The sequence below is a fragment of the Pyxicephalus adspersus genome, chromosome 2 (genome assembly GCF_032062135.1).
Source record: "Pyxicephalus adspersus chromosome 2, UCB_Pads_2.0, whole genome shotgun sequence".
Taxonomy (NCBI): Eukaryota; Metazoa; Chordata; class Amphibia; order Anura; family Pyxicephalidae; genus Pyxicephalus; species Pyxicephalus adspersus.
In genome coordinates, this window is record NC_092859.1 from 62,270,482 (window position 1) to 62,292,918 (window position 22,437).

General features: G+C 37.9%; 1 protein-coding gene across 6 annotated transcripts in view; it reads right to left on the reverse strand.

The window, feature by feature from the left end:
• SHROOM1 (shroom family member 1) overlaps positions 1-22,437 on the reverse strand; it is a 137,886-nt gene that overhangs the window by 55,856 nt on the left and 59,593 nt on the right. For 2 of the 6 annotated variants that reach the window (XM_072400875.1, XM_072400872.1), the window contains exon 2: positions 1,372-1,454. The exons of the other annotated variants lie outside the window; for them this stretch is intronic. The gene's annotated coding sequence lies outside the window, so the exon portion shown is untranslated. The remainder of the gene's footprint in view (positions 1-1,371; positions 1,455-22,437) is intronic. 6 annotated transcript variants of the gene reach the window in all.

Consider the following 22,437-nt stretch of genomic DNA (forward strand, 5'->3'; position numbering starts at 1 on the left):
AGACTGGTTTTCACATTATCTTCTGTAGGTGCTTGCCACTTGCTCTCACTTTATGCCAAAGCGGGTATAATGTAGACATCTGCAGAAGAGTTCCTTCCGCAGATGTGGATTAGGTATCACCTTTTGGGATAAGATTCAGATTTTTGACCTGCTCGCCCTCCGCAAAAGGAAGAAAAGGAGAAATTTTTTCCCTTTAAGTTAAAAAATAAATTTTAGAGAGAATGCCTATCTATATTTTATCTTATGAGTGATGAGAACCTGTAGAAGTGGTTTGAGCGCTCTCATGCGTTGAATTGTGAATGGTTTCAGATCTGAAAAGATTTGAATCTGGTGGCCTTCCATCTCAATATTTTCGATACCCCTTGTTACTTTCATCAGTGCTTCCTTGGTCGCATAGTAGTGTGGTTTAACAATCAGATCTCTTGGGGGGCCATCTGGTTTAGGCGCTACCAGGTCCCTGTGTGCTCTGTCAATTTCAAAGTGGGAACCTGGTAGGTGAGGCAGAAAGGTTTGCAGGAATCTCTTTGTGGCCTCAGTCACATCTTTTAGGGATTCTGGGAGATCCCTGATACAGAAGTTATTCCTAGGAGATCTATTTTCTAGATCAATTTTAAGTTGCCGTTCCTCCACTTGCTTATTTAACACCAATATCTCTTTGGAATTCTGGGAAACCCTGTAAATGTTTCATCCATCTTTTTCTCAAACACATCGATTCTGGTGCCCAGGCTCTGTAAATGTTGCCTCAGCTCGGATGTAAGAGTGACTAGGACTTTAGCCAACTCGGTTTGTAGAAGTACAGCCAGGTGTGACAATAATCTGCTCTCTTCCATTGGTAGTGCAGTTGAGGGATCAAGCATAGAGGGATCCTGAAAGAGTATGCTGAATCTAGAACCCGTTGCATAGGATAATAGCAAGGAACTGCGTAGCTCTGTCTCTCCCCTATGTTGATATATAATCAGGGTATGGAGAGCCTGCTGAAGAGACGGAAAAGGCCTGTGCTCCTGGGAGCTATGTTCCACCTGAGTGCTAGCTGGGGATGATGGAGGGGAAGCCCACTCCCACCCTTTAGTATTTGAGCCCCAACTCCTATTTGATCCAATGCATGCTTGTCATGTAAGGCAGAGTGCACCGCCTTATGATCTTCCCTCGCGGCAGCCATCTTAGGAGCTGGCAGCTCCATCTGAGTTAGCGGAATATGGTCTTTTGATTTGGTCCCAGACTTCCCGACCATGGTTCTGGAGGCTTACTGTACTCCTCCTACTGTACTACTGTTTGTTTCTTCCCTCCCTTCAATGTTTTTGCTTGCTACATCCAACTGTGCATGCTGTCAGGAGGAGTGACAAGAAAATGTAAAATTGTTGTCCTATTTACCTGTAATTTTCCTCTCCTGTAATCTGCTCTTGACAGCATGCTTCACACATCTCTTATCCTGTCGCAAGCTTGTTAAAGAACACCTGCAGAGGAGAGGGAGGTTACTTTTTTTGGCTTTAGTAAGGTGGTCCTATGGAGATCAAGGGGTGGAACTAATCCAACTGTGCATGCTGTCAGGAAGAGTTTACAGGAAAGGAAAATTACAGATAAATGTGACAACAATTTTCTATTATACCATTTGTAGCTCTACCCAGAATAAAACAAATGTTTTTAGAGTTTAAATTTAAGTTCTCTTCCTGCCCAACGTATTATCACTTTCAAAAATATTGATGGACTAAAAACATTTTCCCACATGTACTTTACAGGAAAAAACCTGCAGGAACAGCATCAGTCTGGTTATTACTTAACAGCCTGTGTGCTAGACATAACTGTAAATGTTAGTTCAAGTATTTGTTGCTCTGCCTGAAGAATGCGGGCATTTTACTGTCAGATCCTGTAAGTAGTCTCCAAACAACAGATTGCCTACAGAAGACATGAAAGTTTACCATGTGTACACCTTAATGAAGTGCACTCTGAAGTTTAGTCATTCTAAAGACAAACCTCCTTGCTAGCTCCAAATTGATTACCTGAAGAGAATTTACAGCAGGGTCGCGAAGAGACCACTAAATTCAATATTTTAAATCCCCAGGACCAGTTATTATGAATTGAAAAAAAAGAAAAACATTCGTAAAATAATGATCTTTCTAATGGTGCTGACGAGGACTGTGGAGGCTCTGATTCATTGATCAGCTCACGGTTAGGTGAAGTATTACTAAGGTTATTATCAATTGTCGCAAAATCTTTGGTATTACTAAAAAAGTTCAAAATATTTGTGTATTACTTAAGATTGGGCAATATAAGCAGTAGACAAAAATTGTGTGTCATACAAAATTAGAATCAGCACCATTTTATTACAAATGTTTAAAAAGAGATCTTGGAGCAAAAGTGCAGCATTTTGACAGTAGAGGCAACCACAAAACAGGACCCTTCTTTTTTGTGCAAGGTCCATTTTAAGCTGAACCTTTATTGATAACCCAAAAAGGGCTCAGTGCACAAAGTTAATACACCAAGATAAGAGTTAATAGGATTGAGTAATTATAGTCACCTTGCTGAAAATAAAGATGTTTATCCTGACCACTCCCAATAGTTTATTAGAAATTGTATGATTTACTTAACAGCTTCATAAAATGTGCTTTGTTTGTTTAGTATAAACAAACTGTTTCATATGAATCAAATACAACCTGAACCCAAATAAATAAAAACTGCCCAGGGGCTTGTCACATGCAAAGCTATTTTCTCCACAATTCAAAAGATGTTTTTCTAACTTTGCCCATGAAACAGGGAACAGCCAAATTTGTATTAATAAACAATCATTTTTTTATCTACGGTCTTCTTTACCTACAAATGTTACCTTTTTTGCACCAAACCTGGTTGGTTGGTTAATAAAAAACAGATATGCAAATAGGCATTTATAATAACTACTTTATTTTAGCTTTTGCCTTCTGTTATAAGGAACCTAATATTATAAACAATAGCCTTTTGCTATAGGTAACCTAATACTGTGCTATTTACTTCAGAAAATTTCAACCATCTAGAGCCATCATTCTACATTATGAAATGGTTTCCATTTTTTGTTAAGTTGGCAAGTATACAGAAGAAACCAAGAAGGCAGCTGTCAGTCTCAGTTTAGCAATTTGCAAAGGGTATCAGAGGTTTCTACACTTGCCAAGAACATTTCTCAAAGTCTAGAAACATTGAGGAATCACATAGTCCAACATTCTTTTAGGCTTTGGGATAGTGTAGCAGATAGAATTGCATTTACAAATTAGGTTTATGACCTAATTTGGGTAGGGAAATTTGATCTGCATGTTCCACAGCCTGAAAGAAATCCAAGTCTGATAAGCCAACAGTTAAGGGTCACACCTTAAGACTGTGATACATAAGTGGAAAATGGCACTTTTACAATGGAGCATTGTTTTTTCCCCAATGCTGGCTCATAAAAAATAATTCACTGAGCTGATCGTTTCTTAGTGTGAAAAGCTGGTAAAACTGTTATGCTAAAGCTCTGTACACTAATAATAATCGTGCAATAATAATCGTTGGAAACCAACGATTAACAATCGATCATCCGATAAACGTTAACAAAAAAGTGCACAACAGGCCAAAGACGACGATAAACGAGGAATGGCGCTGGAAACGAATGACTGTCCCGTTGGATCTGTTTGGGCGTCGTTTTTATCAACAAAATATAAATATAAAACAAATAGAAAACCAACTAAAGTATGTACAAACATATTTAACAAAGGAAGTTCACCCTGAACATGAAGGTAGGATATCTTCATCTAGTAAGCTTGCTACATCTCTCTTTGCCTCTTGCCCTGCCTCCCTAGCAGCCACCTTTTTTTTTTTGCTTTAAAGCTTGTCGAAAAAAAAAAATTTACTAAACATATGAAAAAATACAGATTCCCCCCTCCCCAAACACACCTGATTAAGTTACTAAGCGCAGTCAACATACAAATAGTTGTACGTACGTTTATGGCGATGGTGGCTGGACCACCGCTTACAGAGCTGTTCTTTCAAACGTACAACCCCAAATTTCTCCTCCAGCCTGGTCTGCACAGCGTCCATAATGCGATCTTTTCTGGCATTTGGACGTGGACCTCCTGCCATCATAATGGCATGCACACCATGACCTCAATCTTAGCTTGGCTCATTGGTGATGATCTCCTCCTGATGTTGTGACTTGGCTGTGGCATGTTCTATAAAGATCGCAAGCACAGGATAGGATGTCACAGGACAGGAAACGCAAGGCGTGCTGGGAAATCTGGAGAGAAATCAACCTTTCAAGGTCATCCACTAGTGTTCCTAAATTCAACCTTTGTTCCTGCGACTTTTTCCCTGAACGTTGTTACTTGGGGGAATTCTCAGAGCATTCTTCAGCAGGTGTTGCTGCTGTGCCGGTCCTTGTGCTTTATTTGAGTGTGTAGTTAATGTGGAATGTTGAAGGTGAATAATGCAATTTTTTATATGTTTTATATATTGCAGAGATATATTGATAGAGAGCCTATGATGCGTTCAACAACCCAGACTTCATGCATGAATTTATTGAAATCCACAGATCCTATCCCTGTCTGTGGAAGGTGAAGTCTGGGGAGTATGCCAACAGGTATCTAAAGATGATGGCCTACAATGCTATGGTGAAGCTCTGCAAAAGCATAAAACCTGCAGCCAACATTTCCTACGTGAAGCACAAGATCCAAAACTTGCGCACCGTGCTCAAAAAACAATTGGACAAAGTGCAGGCTTCACAGCCATCAGGTGCTGGCGCAGAAGATGTATATGTATCTAAACTGAGGTACTATAATCTTTTGTCTTAGCACATATTTTTATTCAAGTGAAACACACATTGTGGTCAGTTCTAAATGGTCATGCTATCCTGCCATTCCACTGCTTGAGTGGTGTTGAAGTACCTAAATTACTTGGTTCGGTTTTCTTTTGCCGACACCAAAGCATGCCGCGGTATGGCATGATGTAGGTTCACCAGCCCAGTAATTTGACTAATGATGCACTGCAATTATTCCGGCCTCACCCCCCTCCTGTATCTAATTAGCCTCCAAGCCACCAATATGAGCCCCGCCTCTGCCCTTCCTCAGTTCAGCCAGGTGACTATAGTTTTTAGGCATGAAAACTGCCAATATACCGATTTATAAAGTGAATGTGTCAACTATTTATTGCAGTAATGTTGCTGTTACCATTGTTATTTATACTTTTTATATTCTATAGTAGAGGTCGGCAAAGTTTTATGGCCAACAGGCCATTTGTGGGGTGGGTGGGAGCAGACTAGGCCGTACTGCCCTCCACAAGGGAACGCCCCCATGAAGTGAAATCCCTCTCCTCCGTATGCTATTTAGAGTGCCGGCGGAAGTATCAACGCTGTTATGGAGCCGCTCCGGCAGTTCCTAACGCCCCCTGGCCGATTCGCTGGCATTGAGCCGGATCGGCCAAGGGGCGTTGGGCTGGAACAAACTACCGGCTAGGCCGTATCTAGCCTAAAGGCCGGAGTTTGCCGACCCCTGTTCTATAGTTTACCCAAAAAGTTGCACTTTGGTAAATAAATGTTATCGATTTCTATCAAGTAAAGGTGTACATCCTTTTGTGTAATGATTGTATGGGGTACCTACCTTCATGTACTCATCTTTCGAACTGTTGATAACACTGGGGAATGCATTTTTTCTTTAATTAGATCTTACACTTGTTTTTTATCATTTTTATTTTTGGGTGACGAATCCATAAATTAACCGTTTTTTGCTATTACATCCAGTTTTTACGATACATGGTACCCTCCATTTATGTAAAAAACATACAAATTTTACATACAATAAAAAATAAAATAATAACTTGAATGTACTGTTTATTTAAATTTATTTTGTTCATATACAGGATTTTTTTTTTTTTTTAACAGTAAAACATTTGAAAGTTAATCAGGTAAGCAGTTAAGTTAAAAAAAATACGCTTATAGCTTTTCCTGGAGTGTTCAGTGTTAGGACAATCCCACCGGATACTCCAACAATAGTCAGCCATCATTTGTACATCCCATCTACCCCGATACCGTCCTTCCATGACCTTCAAATCCTAGTGGGATAACTCCTTGCTCATCACTGACTGCACCAAGTTTTTTCTGGGTAGTTAGAAAGATGGCTATGCATTGCAGCAAGCATTTTGTAGCTCTCCAAGAGTTTCTGGACAATTTCTGTGTAATTATTTGCTTGTGTGTTTCCAAGAAAGTCCTTGACAATGGCTTTGAATGATAACCAAGCATTCTTTTCGACTTCTGACATTGTCCTGATGAAATGTTCATCTTTGATGAGCTGCCGAATCTGTGGACCATCAAACCCACTGGCCTTTATTTTTTCAAATGACAGACTAGGAAATGCCAAAATGAGGTAATTGAAACAGTCTCCTTCGGTTGGCAAAGCTTTAACGAACTGCTTCATCAAACCCAGTTTTATGTGCAGAGGTGGGAATATATTATTTTTTCTATCAACAAGTGGCTCATGTAGAATGTTTGGATCACCTGGTTTTAGGGCAGATCTTGGAAGCAAATTTCTTTCCACCCAATACCTCTGCTGTCCCACCTGCACGGATAACAAGGATACTTGGTGTATCCGCGTTGCTGACCAAGAAGGAAGCATACCATTTTAAGGTCAACACAGATGACCCAATTGCGTTGGTAATATTGCAACAACTCAATGACTCTATTTATGTCTGCATATTCTTCACAAAGAAACTGAATGACCAATTGGGACTGAACCAAATATATTGCCATTGAGAAGGAGGACACACTTTAAGCTCCGCTTTGAGCTATCAATGAATAGTCACCATTCAGTTGAGTTATAGATTGGAATTGCCAATTCCTCCAATAAACCAGGTATGTTATGGCAATACACAAAGCCACTGTCAGTTCTAAAGTACTGCAGAAATGTAATTTCTCTGGTTCAAAAGTACAATACCTTTTAGTTCCTTTTTTATGTAAGTATTTCCCTCGCAGTCTTGATGCTAGGAGTTCTGAAGCCTTCTTCCATAGTCCCAAATCACGTGCCAAATCACTCAACTTATGCTAATCGAATGGCTTACGAACAGTCCTCTTCAATTTCAATCTCTTTATTGTTGTCACCTAGTTCATCACCATAATCATGTTCTTCAAGAGAGTAGTGTAACGAAAACCAGCACTGGGGTTTCATCTGAATGGGCGTATAGCCGATGGTAGACTAGGATACAAATTGTTACATTTATTTTTCTCATAATATCCTGATGTTTTCACTCTGCAAAAGTAACAGTCACTGAAATGATTCCCTGGCTCTTGCCAAACCATAGATATACCAAATGGCATCTTTTCACGTGTTCCCTTTGTCCACATCTGTAAACCCTCAACACACTGTTTGCACACCTTATGAGGGGCCCAAGACTTATCTTGATCACCAAGTTTAACTTTGAAATATGCCAAATAGGCTTGCACTAAAAATGTGCTGATGTTCACCCTTTGACGGCAATGGTGAAACCGCCAAACATATAACAAAATGAATCAGGGTTGTTTAGGCACTTACAACGAAAAACAGCAGAGCCAATGATCTGAAAATAAAAGAAATACATGTATAAGTAGAAAAATAAATTTTGCTTATTCACTAGGTAGAGCAGAGCACAACCTCTGACCACACTATCCTGTGTGTAAAAGAATAGCCTATACAAATCCACGCTATAGTAATCTTATTGATATAAGGGATAGAGAAAACTAAGTGCACTTTCAGAATCAACATACCTATTTTAGTATAAATAAGCTTAAAAATTGAAGTCAACAAAAAAATGTGTTCAAAATTGTTCCCTGGTGTAATTGCGACACACGTCTCGAGGATGATATGACCCATTGCTTGCGATGAGATTCCAGTGGAGAACTTCATGTTTTGCAGAGATCTTCCTGTGTATCTTAACGTGACAATCAACCTCAGCTGGTATCGTTCAGCTCCTATTGACGTTCCCATGCAGACATCTTGTTTCTGTAGAAAAGGTCCCATTGTGGCAAGTAATTTCTTGAAGCACACATCCGACATTCAAAGGTAATTTTTGTAGTCATCTGGGGATGTCAAGTGCAGTTCCTATAGCAGATTCTCATGGGAAATGGTGTCTCAGTCCATCAAACAATCTTTACACCAAACCCTGTGCTTCTTCACAACTTGTTCATCTTGCTCCTCACTTAGCACATACACGGTAGCAAAAGCCACTTTCTTCTTCAGTGAAAAGATAAAGAAAAGCATACTGCAGAGACAGGTAAGTGAACAGTCTTCAGGATGAACGTTCGTTGAAAAAAAATGACCGATTGGTCATTATTTCCTGTATGTCACTTCCTCCGGTTCACGTCACTTCCTGCATTGTTCAAATGATCGTATCTAGTGTGTGTACATTATCTTCAAAATATTTGTTGATCTGTTAATCGTTTGTTTTCAAATGACAATTATTGCACGTGTCTACGTGGCCCAAGTCTTATACATCAAGTCAACATTTTGGAAAAGTTTTTGAAAATGACCATCACTTGGAATTTACATGTGTTTCTGCTATTTAGAATCTGCTGGGTAATTTAATTCCTCTTCCCTTCCATAATTTATTAAATGTGAGGTTACAATACCTTTTTTGTTTAGTAGGTTATTTGCAATCAGATCCTGTATCTGCTCTGTAGCCTGGAACTGTTATCATTCTTCTTACTGACAAATTGAAGAGAAGTTTGCTATCTGATTAAGGAACCTCTACTTCTAATATGGCTTTTGAAAAAAAATCTATTTAGTGTATTAAAATACATGAAGATACCTTCTGTCCAAACTGTTGTCCAAGCACTTTTTAAAGCAAAATGAAAACCCCTGCTAAAAACTCAATTGAAAACATGGGGCAAAGTGGCAAGCATTGTAGCCACTATTGTTGAAAGTGTCTCTGGGTTTTGAATTTGATTTGCATGATTTTTGCAGACAAGGCTACTTGCAAATCCATACCTGCAAATAAAGGGAATATACTACTGTATCTTTGGCTTTCTTTTTCTTGAATGCTACTGCTTTACTGCTCCATGGCTGCTGCTATTTAACATTTCTTCCCACTGGCTTCTTTGCCACTATGAGTGTTTTTATTTTTGTCAAGTGCCTTCTTCTGCTCATATTTCCTTTTTTGAGCTTCTTTAATTGGTGATAACAGCATGATGTATGCATTTTTTCCAGATAAAAAGCAATTCCTTAGAATCTTAGTTCATCTCTCTTGGATATATTGATAGTCTTACATAGGAGACTGCTGCAATTTCAATCTCTATCCAGTTTTAGGCTTTCTAGGAATAAAATGTGACCAAAGTACTTGACGGTCACCACTGTCACCATGTATTTCCCAGCACTGAACTGATCCTTTTTTTCCCCAGGGAAATAAAAACATGCCTTCAAATTTGGCATCACCTCTATTAGTGCTGTGAAAAGGGGTCTTCCACAAAACAAGCTGCCTCATGCAATCCTACATGTTCCATCGCCCTTCCTTTGAAATACTTCCTATGTAGATTCAATGTCAAATGCTGGGCAAGTAAATTGGTATCTTCTTTGAGGTGTATTTAATGTTATGGGATTGGAGGTGTCCTTAATTGGCTTTATTTGGAAATACATGGCCCCCCCGAGATCCAAAATATTTGGCAATGGCTAGCTTCCCAGTCTGCCTTAATAATATTACAGCCTTATGTAGGATTCTTGATTCTGAAAAAAAACATATATCATTCAAATAACAACATTAACACATTCCTAAGTGTGCAATACAATAACAAATATTTTCCTGCCTTATGGCCAGTTGTGCAGTCCTTTCTGCTTTCTTAGCAAGACAAAACTACCCTATGTCACATTAGGACATGAACTACACAAGACCTCTGAAAGACATTACCAGCAGATCTGCCTCATTTAGCTCCCCTTCTTCCGCTAGTCCATCCGGTTACAATCTTATCCATATGGTAAAAAACACACACAAACCTGGTGGTTAAAACAGTACAGACAAGAGAAAATACCTTGGCCCTACATTGCCTATATACATCTCAGCCAGAATAAACTAAAAGCAGCTACAGGAGCGTTCTGTATATCTGTTGAATCAATATTCTCAATATCTGTTGAATGAGACAGCCATCCCTAATCTTAACACAAGGGGTATAAATCTTCTACTGTGCATGATTAACACACATAATGCATGAAAACCTTGCCATCAAACTATATTCAAAGTGCATTTATTATATTTTAACATGCATGGAAGTGATTTCACCTGTGTGTCAATAAGATTTACAACAGCAATCCATGTTTAAGAGCCTATTATCCAAAGGTCTACTTAGTTCATACAGCTTAAATCAGTGGGGAAAATCCACATAGTAGGATCTTAGGTATGGAAAGCTGTATAACTTACTGTTCAATATATGTTAAATGTGACATCAGCCTTAGCTGCCTAATAAAACACCAAGGAACTTTCTGCTATAAAAGTGACTGCTTCATGTAAGCCCACTCCCAACATGCTCAATATTGAGCAATTAAAAAAAAAAAAAAAAATCACACAGCCTCCCATATCCTCCCTGTTCGTCAAGGTAAAACCGTAAAAGTACATAACAGACAATGTTTCTAGGGCAGAAGACAGCTAATATGCATCTAGCTCCATTACATCATTTCTCAATTACTTTGAAATCTTTTTACTGGTGGTCATTACATACATTTCTTAATGTAACTATTTCTCTTTGCTTTCCATGAAAGATTCACATCCTGTGTACTACCTAGTCCTTTAACCTGCTTGGAAAACCTGGCAGTAACCCCTAATGTGGGGTAAAAAAAAACCTGCTGAAAGTGGTAACCCTGAGCCACACTCGAGGCAGATAAAAACTAATGACTTACTTGGTAAAACCAGCGTACTCCAGTGTCCTGCCCGTGGAATCACTCTGTCCCTCGGGGAGTGCACCGACACTCCGACACCGGGAATTCACACTGTTGTTGGTGCATGCATCAGTGCGTGCGAGGGAGCGCGGCAGGAAATTTAAATTATTTTGTATTGGATTCAATACAAATTAACTGTATTAAATCCAATACAAAGTATATATATGTTACTGTACAGTTATATTACAGGCTTCAGCATTCTTATGCACCCTTAACAGATATTTGTGTTTTTTTTATTTAAAGTTTATTTTTAAATGTATCAAATATTAAACATATTTCAGTGAGTTATGCCTAAAAATTATAGGCCTACAATGTAAAAAAAATTTTCATGAAAGACAATGTACCGCTTTTATACATATAAATCTGGACAGAAATTACCCACCCAGGAGGTTAGGAATAAACAAACCTACCTCACATGTCTTTTACAGTGCTGCCTTTCCAAAATGAGTAACTGCAAATTAAAGTTTCTCAACTCCATTTCCAGGGCCAAAAATGCTGTTTAAGGTTTGATTAGTCTCTTTATCAGAGCGAGCAAAATATCCAAATATCATGCTTTTATCATCCAGTGCAAAAACTGGTCAAAAGTACAATTGTGTATTAGTAGTGATGAATGATGAATTCCCTCTCGTATGTGCAGGGCTAACTTACTGTATTACAAAGTTGAAGAGAAGTCTGTAGAATTGACAAAAACAAAATAAACGACTAAATTAATGTAGTACAGTTGGAGAATAGGAATAATATTTTATATTTCTTTGAATTTTCCTTTAACATTTCCTATTTAGGAGATGCTATGCTTTGAATTGTTGAGCTTTTTACTAGTCTGAGCTCCCAAATGTAAACGACATAATTGCCAGCAAAAACCTGAGCATTTGAAGTTCTATCCAGATTTTCAGGCTATCAATATAGAAATGGAGTCTTCCGTGAATAGGAAAAAGTTTCCAGAGGTAAATGTTTGAAAAATAGGCATTGTAATTGGCAGACATGTAATTATGAATACTGCTAGTAGTGGCAGCTTTACGCATTTGGTGAACTTGTGATCATAAAAAGAATGATTCCTCAAAGTGACCATCCACTGATCCACCCTCTTAGAGATTCCCTTAGAACCAACACTTTTACCAAGGGTGGGGACAAAACTAAAGTAACTAACTAAACTAATCCAGTACTATACAGTCACCACCACCCACCAGGTTTATGTGTCAGACATCACAGGTGGAGGTAAAGTGAAATAATAGCTTTTTGAGTATACATAAAAATTACTTACATTTTACTCAGAAAAAAAGTGTGAGCAATAAACCTTTCAATAGAAGAAATATAATTAAAAATGTGCACTTCGAAAACTATATTCACAATGTGGATATTGAATACAAACTGTACAATACATACACAGCTTGTATTCACATTCCCAAAGAAAAAAATGCACACAATATGAATATATTACACTGGTCAACAAACATTTTCTTGACAAACAGATTAAAATCATTTTAGGTTATGTTTGATTCACAAATTCTAAATATGGTATTGGTTTTGCTTTGGGCTTGTAACAGCCCAAAGACCGTGGGAACCTTCACCCTGGAATTCGCAAAATCGGTTTGCCGAAATTTCGCGGACCCATTTATTAAAGCTCTCCAAGGGTGGAGAAGATACACTTTTGCGAGTTAACTTGAGTGATAAACCTGGAATGGATTTCCTAAAAGTGTTTAGCTATTTGTTAGCAAATGTTTCTAAGTTTGTACCAGATCCATTCCAGGTTTGCTGAATTACCCAGCTTCACTGATGAAAAGAGATCCTCTCCTGCCTTCGAGAGCTTTAATAAATCAGGGCTCATGTGTCTATCCCATCTGCCCTGATACCTTTCTTCCATCACCTTTATATCTTGATGGAACCTCTCCCCTTGTTCCTGACTGAAATCGCCAAGGTTTTCTGGAAATGTAAGCAATAGCAATAGAGATAGTGTACTTTATGCTCAGATAGTAGAACTCAAATTTTAAAATTTTAGGTGCAAGTTTTGTACCAGTTAGTCATCATTTTGCGCTTTATGGTTACCCAAGAAGTTCTTGACAACCATGACATAGCTGTGCCAGGCAGAAGCTTCAGTATCAGTCATGTAACATGAAATTTAAATCATTTATCAGTTTCCGAATCTGGGTTCCATCAAAGATTCCTGCTTTTAATTTTTTAGTACTCAATCCAGGGAAGAATCTACAAATGTATTTAAATCAATCACCGTCCTTGTACAGAGCTCTAACAAATTGCTTAATTAATCCCAAATTTTTGTTTAGTGGAGGGAGAATGATTTTTTTTGTCAACCATTGGCTGGGTAATGATGTTCGCTGCATCTTTTTTTCATGTTTTCCCTTAGAGGCCATGTCACTTTTTTTCCAGTGATCCTGCTTTGCTCTACTATGCCACAAGCAGATGAAACATGTACTTAGTGTACCCACTTTGCTGTTTAAGTAGGCAGTTTACCATTTTGAAATTAACACATATGGATCATAGGTGTTCATGATATCAAAGCTTTTATAAGACCATTTAGATATTCTTCTTTAAGATTTGTTGAGTGACAAATTGGAATTGATGCATAGCAGTTGCCATTATGCAGTAAAACAGATTTCAAACTTCGAGTGGAACGGTCTATGAAAAACCACCAGTCTTCTGCTCGGTATTCTGGTACTCCCATATGGGCTAGTAGTCCAGGGATGTTACAACAGTACACAAAGTCTCCATCTTTACTGAAATATGGTCAAGAGTGTCACCTCTCTGGTCCTATAAACCATTATTTTAACTTCTGGTCTTAGACAGTTCTTTTTTTTTAGCCTGGATGCTAAAAGTTTAGATGCTTGTTTTGACAGACTTAGGTCACATAATAAATCAGTGAGCTCTTCTTGGGAGAAATGCTGGTTTCATGAAACACTTCCTTCATATTCACTTCCACTGCTAACTCCTGGATTACACTCCAAACCCTGTATATCCTCCATGTTGGAAACGGTGTACTGAACACTGCTATGTGAAGGGACATCAGCACCATGCGGCACGTAGTGCAGGTCGTTTTGCTGATTCCAAATAAGGGTACTCCCACTTGTTTTTCTTGAAACGATTGTAAGGATTTTAAATAGGTAATTGGTAAGATGTAATGTAATGTGTCAATCTTACATTACCATACCAATTTATAGGCTGGTATAAGCATAACTGGAGAACCAGCAACAATGCATTCTTGCCACGTGGATAATGGCCTGTACCCAGGTTAGCTGTGTGCTCCGAGAAAGGTTCCTACAGCAGAGGGTACCCAGCTCTACATTAATACTCTTCATTGTACTCTACAGTATTTAGTAAATTAAAGCATGTAAATCTCCCAAGATTTATTCATAATCGCTATAACACAATAGATTTATATGCTCTCTAATCCACAGCCTAGATAGACAAGGATCTTTACATCTCCAAAGTTAAGCAGTTTTTTGCAGCAAAGGCACCCAGAGCTGGTTGGACATTTTATTATTTTAAAAAATCTTTTTGTGGAATAATCAACTTTGCTACTAGATTATCATAGTTATTTTTTTTGTTCACACTGATGTGTAAATAAAGCGGATCAAATGTGCTCTCAGGCTACTTCAACACCTATTTATTCAATTAGACAAGTTGTGGTAATAAGAATTGTGGAAGACATTTAGGATGCAACACACTACTGTAACACGTGGTATAGAAAATCAAGTTTTGGTGAAATTCATTTTCTAATGGCACCCAAATGCACCTTCCCAGTGTACTGGAGTGCAAAGCATGGCAAATACAATACGTTACTGTATACTGCATTTCAAAAGCACAGTATGTGTAATTGTGGGGCAGTAGGCACCTTCAGAGTGCATCACACTACACCACAGGGCAGTAAACTATAGCGTGTTGCAATGCACTCCTGAAAATGGTACAGGTCCAAATATTTGAACCACTATGAAGTTGTAAAAAGCAGCACACATGTGCCTTAATGCATACGTGTGAGTGGACCCTTAGTCTAAAAAGGTGTACTGTTAAATATAGAACCTAAAAACCTAAAATGGGAACTTTTATAGCAAATACATTTCCTGTGGGAAGTCTCTGTAAATAAATACTAAATACGTTACATTTGATTATTTACCAAGATAAAAGGAATGTAAAAGTTCAACATAGAAATCAAGTTAACAGAGATAAAATTGTACAGGTATATACATTCTGAAGCTACATACACATTTTAGATATCCAAGACTAACGGTCGTGCTTGGGAATGACCTCTGTACTTTCCTATACAAGAGAGCATAGCTGGGAGCCACTCTGGATCGTTTCTAGTGACAGAAATCTGATTTGCACAGAGATTAGGAGCAAGGGCCCTAAATAATACAGATATGAGACAAGTTGGAAAAGGAAAAACAAAACTAACTTCTTAATTTATTAATAATATTATTATTAGCAATGTGTTATTATTTGAATTTTAGCATCCTTTTTTTCTTTCCCAAATCTGTTCTGGTATTAATAATGAAACAATTCTTTGCCTATGTTTAAGACCTTTTCATCATGCAGACAAGTCACTGCTATCCTTTTCCTTTTGCGCAGGGTGACAGGTCTTTTATCTACCCCTGTAAGCTTTATACAGGCTTCCCATGTTAGTCTGAAAAGACTTTTTTTTTTACCCTTCTGTATTGCTTTTTTATTTAGAACGAAGATGCATTAGTTGATAAAAGGGTACAATTTGAAGATAAGAAGTCAGTTTTTAATCCTACTATTTAAAATATTTTAATTATATACATAATATTTATATTATACAAATTATCCACAGTCAGCAATCACAAAATGATGGTTATAATTACAGCAGAAAAGGTATAACATCTACTAATGCATTGAAACTGTCCTAAATAAATTTAGATATTATGTTGCTAACCAATATATTAAGATATCATTTACATAAATATACCACCAGAATTATTATTATCAAACAGTTTTTATATAGTGCCAACATATTATGCTGCGTTGTACATTAAATAGGGGATGCAAATCACAAATAACATGTTTTTAGATACAGTCTGTCTGCTTAAGGGGGTTCATCTTCAAGATCTCAAGAAAATTCCTAGTTCTGCCAACTGTGACAACCATTAAAGTAAAATATTGTATCTTTACATTTCCCCGATGGTTCCTCCAAAATGAAGTCCTCAAGTGACTGGTACTTTTGCTGCAAAAACAAGAGCTACGTAGCTACGCTACATAAATTTACTGATTTTAAATGTTATTAATACATCCTACGATCTAAATAGAGTAGGATGTTGTATCAGTTATATAAATAAACAAAATACACAATCATTTAATAAACATTTATCCCTATAAAACATTTTATTTCCACAAATCACAACATATAATTAGGATACTAGAAAAAAAATCTGTATAATAAAAAGCTGCATAAATTCAGCAGCCAATGAATTCAACAGAGAAGGTTTTATACAACAGACTTTGGCTCTATAAATCTATCAGTAATCTGAGTCGTGCTTGCAAGCCTTCCCATTAGTACTGAGTTCTTTGGGGCATAATAAAAGGCACATTATTGCAGAGCATGGAATTCCTTATCAATGCATCAGAATGCAGGGGCTTTGTCCTACCACGTGGACACTTTGTTGAGCAGACAAGCCAAGCCAGGGCGGGTATGAAATATAGGTCTGAGGTCTGACTATAAAACTTTTTTTTTTTTTTTGCATAATACAAAGCTCCATTGCAGTGATTAGGAAAGAAAGATTGTGGGTGTGTGCTATATACATATCTTGCAGGCTCCTAGTTTGTCTTATTACAAGTGTAACCATATGTGCTGCAAAGGAAATAGGATATCATAGCTAGCTGCCTGCCAAAGTCTCCTGTGAGGCAAAATAAGCAGACACATATTTTCTGTCCAAAATATGTGTGTAATTATATATATATATATATATATATATATATATATAGTAAATAAGTATAAGTATAGTAAACTCTTAGACTGCAGCCAGCACGCTTTTCACCAAAACGGTGTAACAAACACAGGACTTTATTGGAGCTTATAGCTTCTTTTCAGAAACTCAGGAAGGTATAAAGAATAGAGAAAATGGCTTACTTCAATGCTCTGATGGACTATGGACATTTACAGTGGTGTACATGTCCATAGTCCATCAGAGCGTCTCCACAATAAGGACGAGTCCAATACAAGTCTCTTGTGAGGGTCTAATCCCCAGCCTGGTGTTTCCACAGTCCATAAATCAATAAAAACAAGGCCCACCCAAATCCTTCCCCTTCAGTCCAGATCCCGTGACAACCAGTGAAAAAAAACACCCAACTGTTTGTGCTATTCATAAACTTGGTAAAATGATTTGGATTATCATGTTTTAAGAAATTACTTTATCAGTACATCTAACATGCATTCTCAGCAAGCATACATTGATTTGATGCAGAATTCATAGTCAACTTACTAGTCTTTAAGTAAATGTTTTTTTTCTGCCACACCTCCCATGCTGGTTAAATTGGTGCAATGCATGAATGTTGATGGATGCACATTAATGCTTTGCACTACCTCACCTCAAATAAAAAGAATATGTCCACTTGCAAGTGCAAAAAAATAAATAAATTGGAAAGCCTTCCTTTGCAATAAAAAGTGTCTTATAAACACAGACAAGTCACCTAATACTTTACATTTTTAGACTCTCCTGTCTACTAACCCTTGCCATGTGTCTTCTCATAGTCAGCGGTCCTGCTCTACCATGCACTTCCACAAGCAGTTTCATTTTACACAGTAGAGACACATAAGAAGAGAGCTCACAAATGGCAGACATGTATTAGAGGCCTCTGTCGCAAATATGGCATGGGATTGCCAACCAACAAGTATACATAATATATACTATATTTTGCCAAAGCTTGGCAGCTGGGCAAAAAACCATAAGTGGGCAGCCTTTCTTGACCTTTTTAACTTTGTAAAATCCTTTCAAAAACTTTCAGGTCCTGGGAAAACCTTTCTATAGTTACTATATTCTTAACTCACAGTACTCGCTGGTGAGTGGGAAGAATGTCATCTTTACAGATAGCCAAAAAAAACATTGGGAGAAACCCTAAAGCCCCAAAGGTCCCTGGTTTACAAACACAGACGCTGGCAAATGTAGCTCATGTAGACATTTTAATCTTAATAAGGTGATCAAGGCTTAGCTATGTGTAGCTAAAAAAATTATAGTGTTTTAGGATAAATAGGAACTTTTGCTCCTTTATACCGTGTTGTCCACAATAAATACACTTATATGCTCATCTAATCCCACGTTGTCTACTTACACATGGCCATCAGAATGTACAGTACCAACAGTCCTGCAGATTCCCAGAATGCAAGTCGTCTATCCTGAAGCCTTCTAAAATACTGAAATCACACACCCCAGAACTATTTACCTGCATGTGCCTCAGAAGGAAGGGGGACCTTAGCAAGGAATGTAGAAGTGGCAGAAGTGCCCTATTAAAAGAGGTTCTTTGTTTTTATGCAGTTGTGAATGTAACAGGGAGTGGCAGGAAGGTAATAATAAAAAGTCTAATTCATGCTGAAAGGTCCACTTTAAGCATACAGCTTTAAGAAACTAATCATGCTAATTATGTATACTGTATTGTGTCCCCGGATGCAAAGAACATAAAACATTACAATAGAATTACAACATTACAATAGAACTCATATATAACTATACAGATATTACCATCACAAGGGTGATCATTTACACAATTTATAATAATTAAAGCTACGTACACACTTCCAATTATTATCGTTGGAAAACGAACGACGAACGTTCATGCACGATATATACGAACGATCGTATAGCACCGATCCTGCACATAGAGTTAACGACACGATCGTTCGTAGATATTGTACACACAATAGATACGATCGTTTGAGCGATAGAGGAACTATGTGCACGACAGGAAAGTGAACGGACGTTCGTTCATCACGCATGCTCTGAACATGGACGATCAACGAACGACCGTACACACGAACGATGTTCAACGATCGTCGTCCAATCCGATCCGTCGGTCCGGTCGTTCGTTTCCAGCGACTTTCCTCGTTCGTCGGCGTCGTTGGTTACTTTTTTACGAACGTTTTTTTGCCCAATCGATCGTTCGTCGTTCCATTGGAACGATAAAAATTGGAAGTGTGTACGCACCTTAAGACACACAATAATTAGAATACAGACATGCTAAAGGCAAGGAAAGTGTTGTGCATGGAGACTTCCAGTAAAAGAGGAAAGAAAAAAGTGTGGCATTTCACATTGTAAAATAACCTGCAAAGCCTGTTATCTCATAAAGAAAAAAATGATTTTCTGATAACCTTATAGGCAAATGTTGACTTTTCTGGAGATCATACAGCTGAAAAAACAAACAGTAGCCAAATTCAGCAGTACACAGTTGATGGAGGCTTTACGCCATAATGCATTCATATTCTTGCTTCTTATCCTACACCATTGCTGTGCGTACCAAGCAAAACAGCTACATTCTAGATCAAGGTTCCTCAACTAAGGTTGGTTCCTTCACAGGTTGCTAGGGGTTCCATGAGCAATAAGCAGTTTGTGACTTATTGCTCATGGAACTTGTGACTTATTGCTAGTACTTACTTAATGTGGTAAGTTTTAACAGATACCAATGATCTTTTTGGCTATCTGTAAGGGTGTATTCTTCCCACTGACAAGCAATGTAGAAAGCATTCATCCTACTGACCAGCACACTAATATACCATGAGTTGTGGACATAGTAATTATGGATGTTTGAGAATAATGCTAACAATGTGTGCAGATCCTGGACTTTGAGGACTGGCATTAGAAAGCCCCATAGTGTGTAAAATTGTAAAATCTTTGCTCATCCCTGCAAAAGGCTACAGACAGTGAGCATGCACATTTATAGGAATACCAGGGATGCTTTATTTCATGTGTTTTAGATGTTGAATATATAGAGTGGCATAATTTGTGGTAGATTTTACATAAAGGAATACGATATATGCCCAAAAAATTACAGGATATGGATTATGCTAATGTTACCATCTCTATGTAATTATCCCACGCTACTGTCCATTTTAAAATTGTTTTATCGCTTTTGTTTTGCATCACTTGCTAAAATAATCCTGTATTATATTTCATTTATCCTAATAAAAACTATTAAAAAAAGCAATACAATGACTTGTCCTTGGAAAATGAATAGGTTTGTATTTCAAATCCAATATTAAGCAAGACATCTGTTAATGATATAGCACTCACAGTAGACATTGTACAGATGGTCTTTGCACCATCAATGTATGCCAGTAATAAGATACAGTAGTTAGTTTGGTATGGCTCCTATAAGAACATGCCTAGAGGTATTGGGCAAGGTCCTTTAGTCCTTAAATTGAAGAGACAATAGTGCACATGAGATGTAAACTATTTTAATAGCATAAATTGAATGTAATGTCCTTTTTGTGCCCCTGAAGCACCCAAAGCAATCACCTCATCTGCTTACCCCTAAATCACATTCATGAAAACTATTGATTTCATCATTATTACATTCCTCGATTTATATATCCTGGTGCTATGTAGTCTGCATACTGCACGGTAATTTATATTAAAAATAGGGTTAAAGTTCACAGACACAGAATGGCTTGTCGGTCATAGCAAATTTTGCAAACTTGAATTGTTCATGCTGCCATAATCATCATAAAATAGCAAATTGTTTTTGCGGTTACAGGATTCCTCATCCAAAATGAACAGTTTTGCTCTTAACACCATAACTATAACATTGGAAGGTAATCAGTTATCTAAAAAATGTTGGAATGAATGAAGGCATGCATTCAGAAAATACCTATTATCATATGTCACCTTATCTTTTTGCACAGTCTGAGTTTAGTGGCATAAGCATTATTTTACCTTTGGAATGCAGCTTTTTGGGAAAAAAATGGAGAAGTGAATGAGTGCATCCATTTTCCAACTACTTGTTATTTTATGTGCTTTTGTTTATATACAATCAGCAGGACATGGTTCTTAGAGACCCTATTGTTCCTCAAGAGGTTGATAGAGGTTCCTTGAGCTATCTCTGCCTTTTAAGTCACTCTAAATCACACCAATTATGTTTTTGGCTGTCTATAAGGCCCACATTCTTCACATTGACCAACAATCCAAGAGTCATTTATCCCACTGGCCACCACGCTAATGTACTGTTAGCTGTGGATATTATTATTATTGTCAGGGGTTACCTAAAATTTAGAAAGTATTTCAAGGGTTCCCCCATGTTAAAAAGACAGAGAAAGGCTGGTTTAACATCACCGTACAGCTTACTTCACACAGCAGTTAGCCCAGTTAAAAAAAAGAGTACTGACAAACAATGGCAAATTTGCATACAACTGATATAAGCAGATTTTCAGGCATTTACTGCGAGTGTAAAGAAAACCCTACAGGTAAAGCTACGTACACACGGCAGATTTTTATCGCCCGATAATCGGCATCGGCCAATTATCGGGCGAAAATCTTCCGTGTGTACAGTCGGTGTCGTCCATCGTCCGGACGACCGACCTGCCGGATCCACGGACGATGGACGACAGCCGATCGTAATGAAAGGGAAGGGGAGAGCGCGCAGCAGGGTGCCGCTCCGTCGCTCTCCCCCCTCCCCTCTCCATAGAGCATGAACGGTGCTGTATGTACAGCATCGTTCATGCATCTTGCAGCCCCTTGTCGTTGGAAAGGATCGTGAAAGATCCTTTCCAACGACAAAAATTGCAAGTGTGTACGCAGCTTAACTGAGATGCAAACTGTAGCTAGATTCAATAGCTGTGTCCCCATCTATGTAAAGTTAGCAATAATTTTTTTGTCAATATATGTGCAAAATATTAATAAAATATGAACATTTTTAACAGTTTTTAATACAAATTAACTATTAAACAAGTAGAGGGTCTGCATGTAGTGGATCACAAAGACTTTATGTATTTGTTGACCATAATATCATATGTGCATACCACTGGGAGAAAAGTTACATAGTGTAATTTGGCAAACAGTGATGGTAAAAGCAGCAAAGGTTTAAAGAGCCTGTTCATCAACTCTAGAAGTCTAGCAAACAAGATAGGGGAGTTGGAAGCATTAAAGAGTGAGTAGGATTTGACTTAGTTGGTATTGCTGAATCCTAGCTTTGTTCTTCGCATGACTGGACTGTCAATATTCCAGGGTATACTCTTTTTCATAAAGAAAAAGTCAAACGAAGGGGTGGCGGTGTATGTATGCAAGAAGTGATCTAAAAGTGAATGTGAAAGAAGAAATTGCGGATGGAAAAAGTAATGAGGTTGAGGCATTATGGGTGGAGTTGAATGTGGGGTTGAATAACACACAATTAGATTATGGAGTCTGCTATAGACCCCACAGTGCTAAGGAAGAAATAGAAAATCAACTACTAGCACAGATAGAAAAAGCAGCAAAAAGTGGAAGTGTTTTAATCATGGGAGATATCAACTACCCCGACATTGACTGGAGTAATGGTACTACAGGAACAGCAAAAGGGAGGAAATTTGTGAATCTAATGCAAGACTATTTTATGGTACAGTTTATAGATGCCC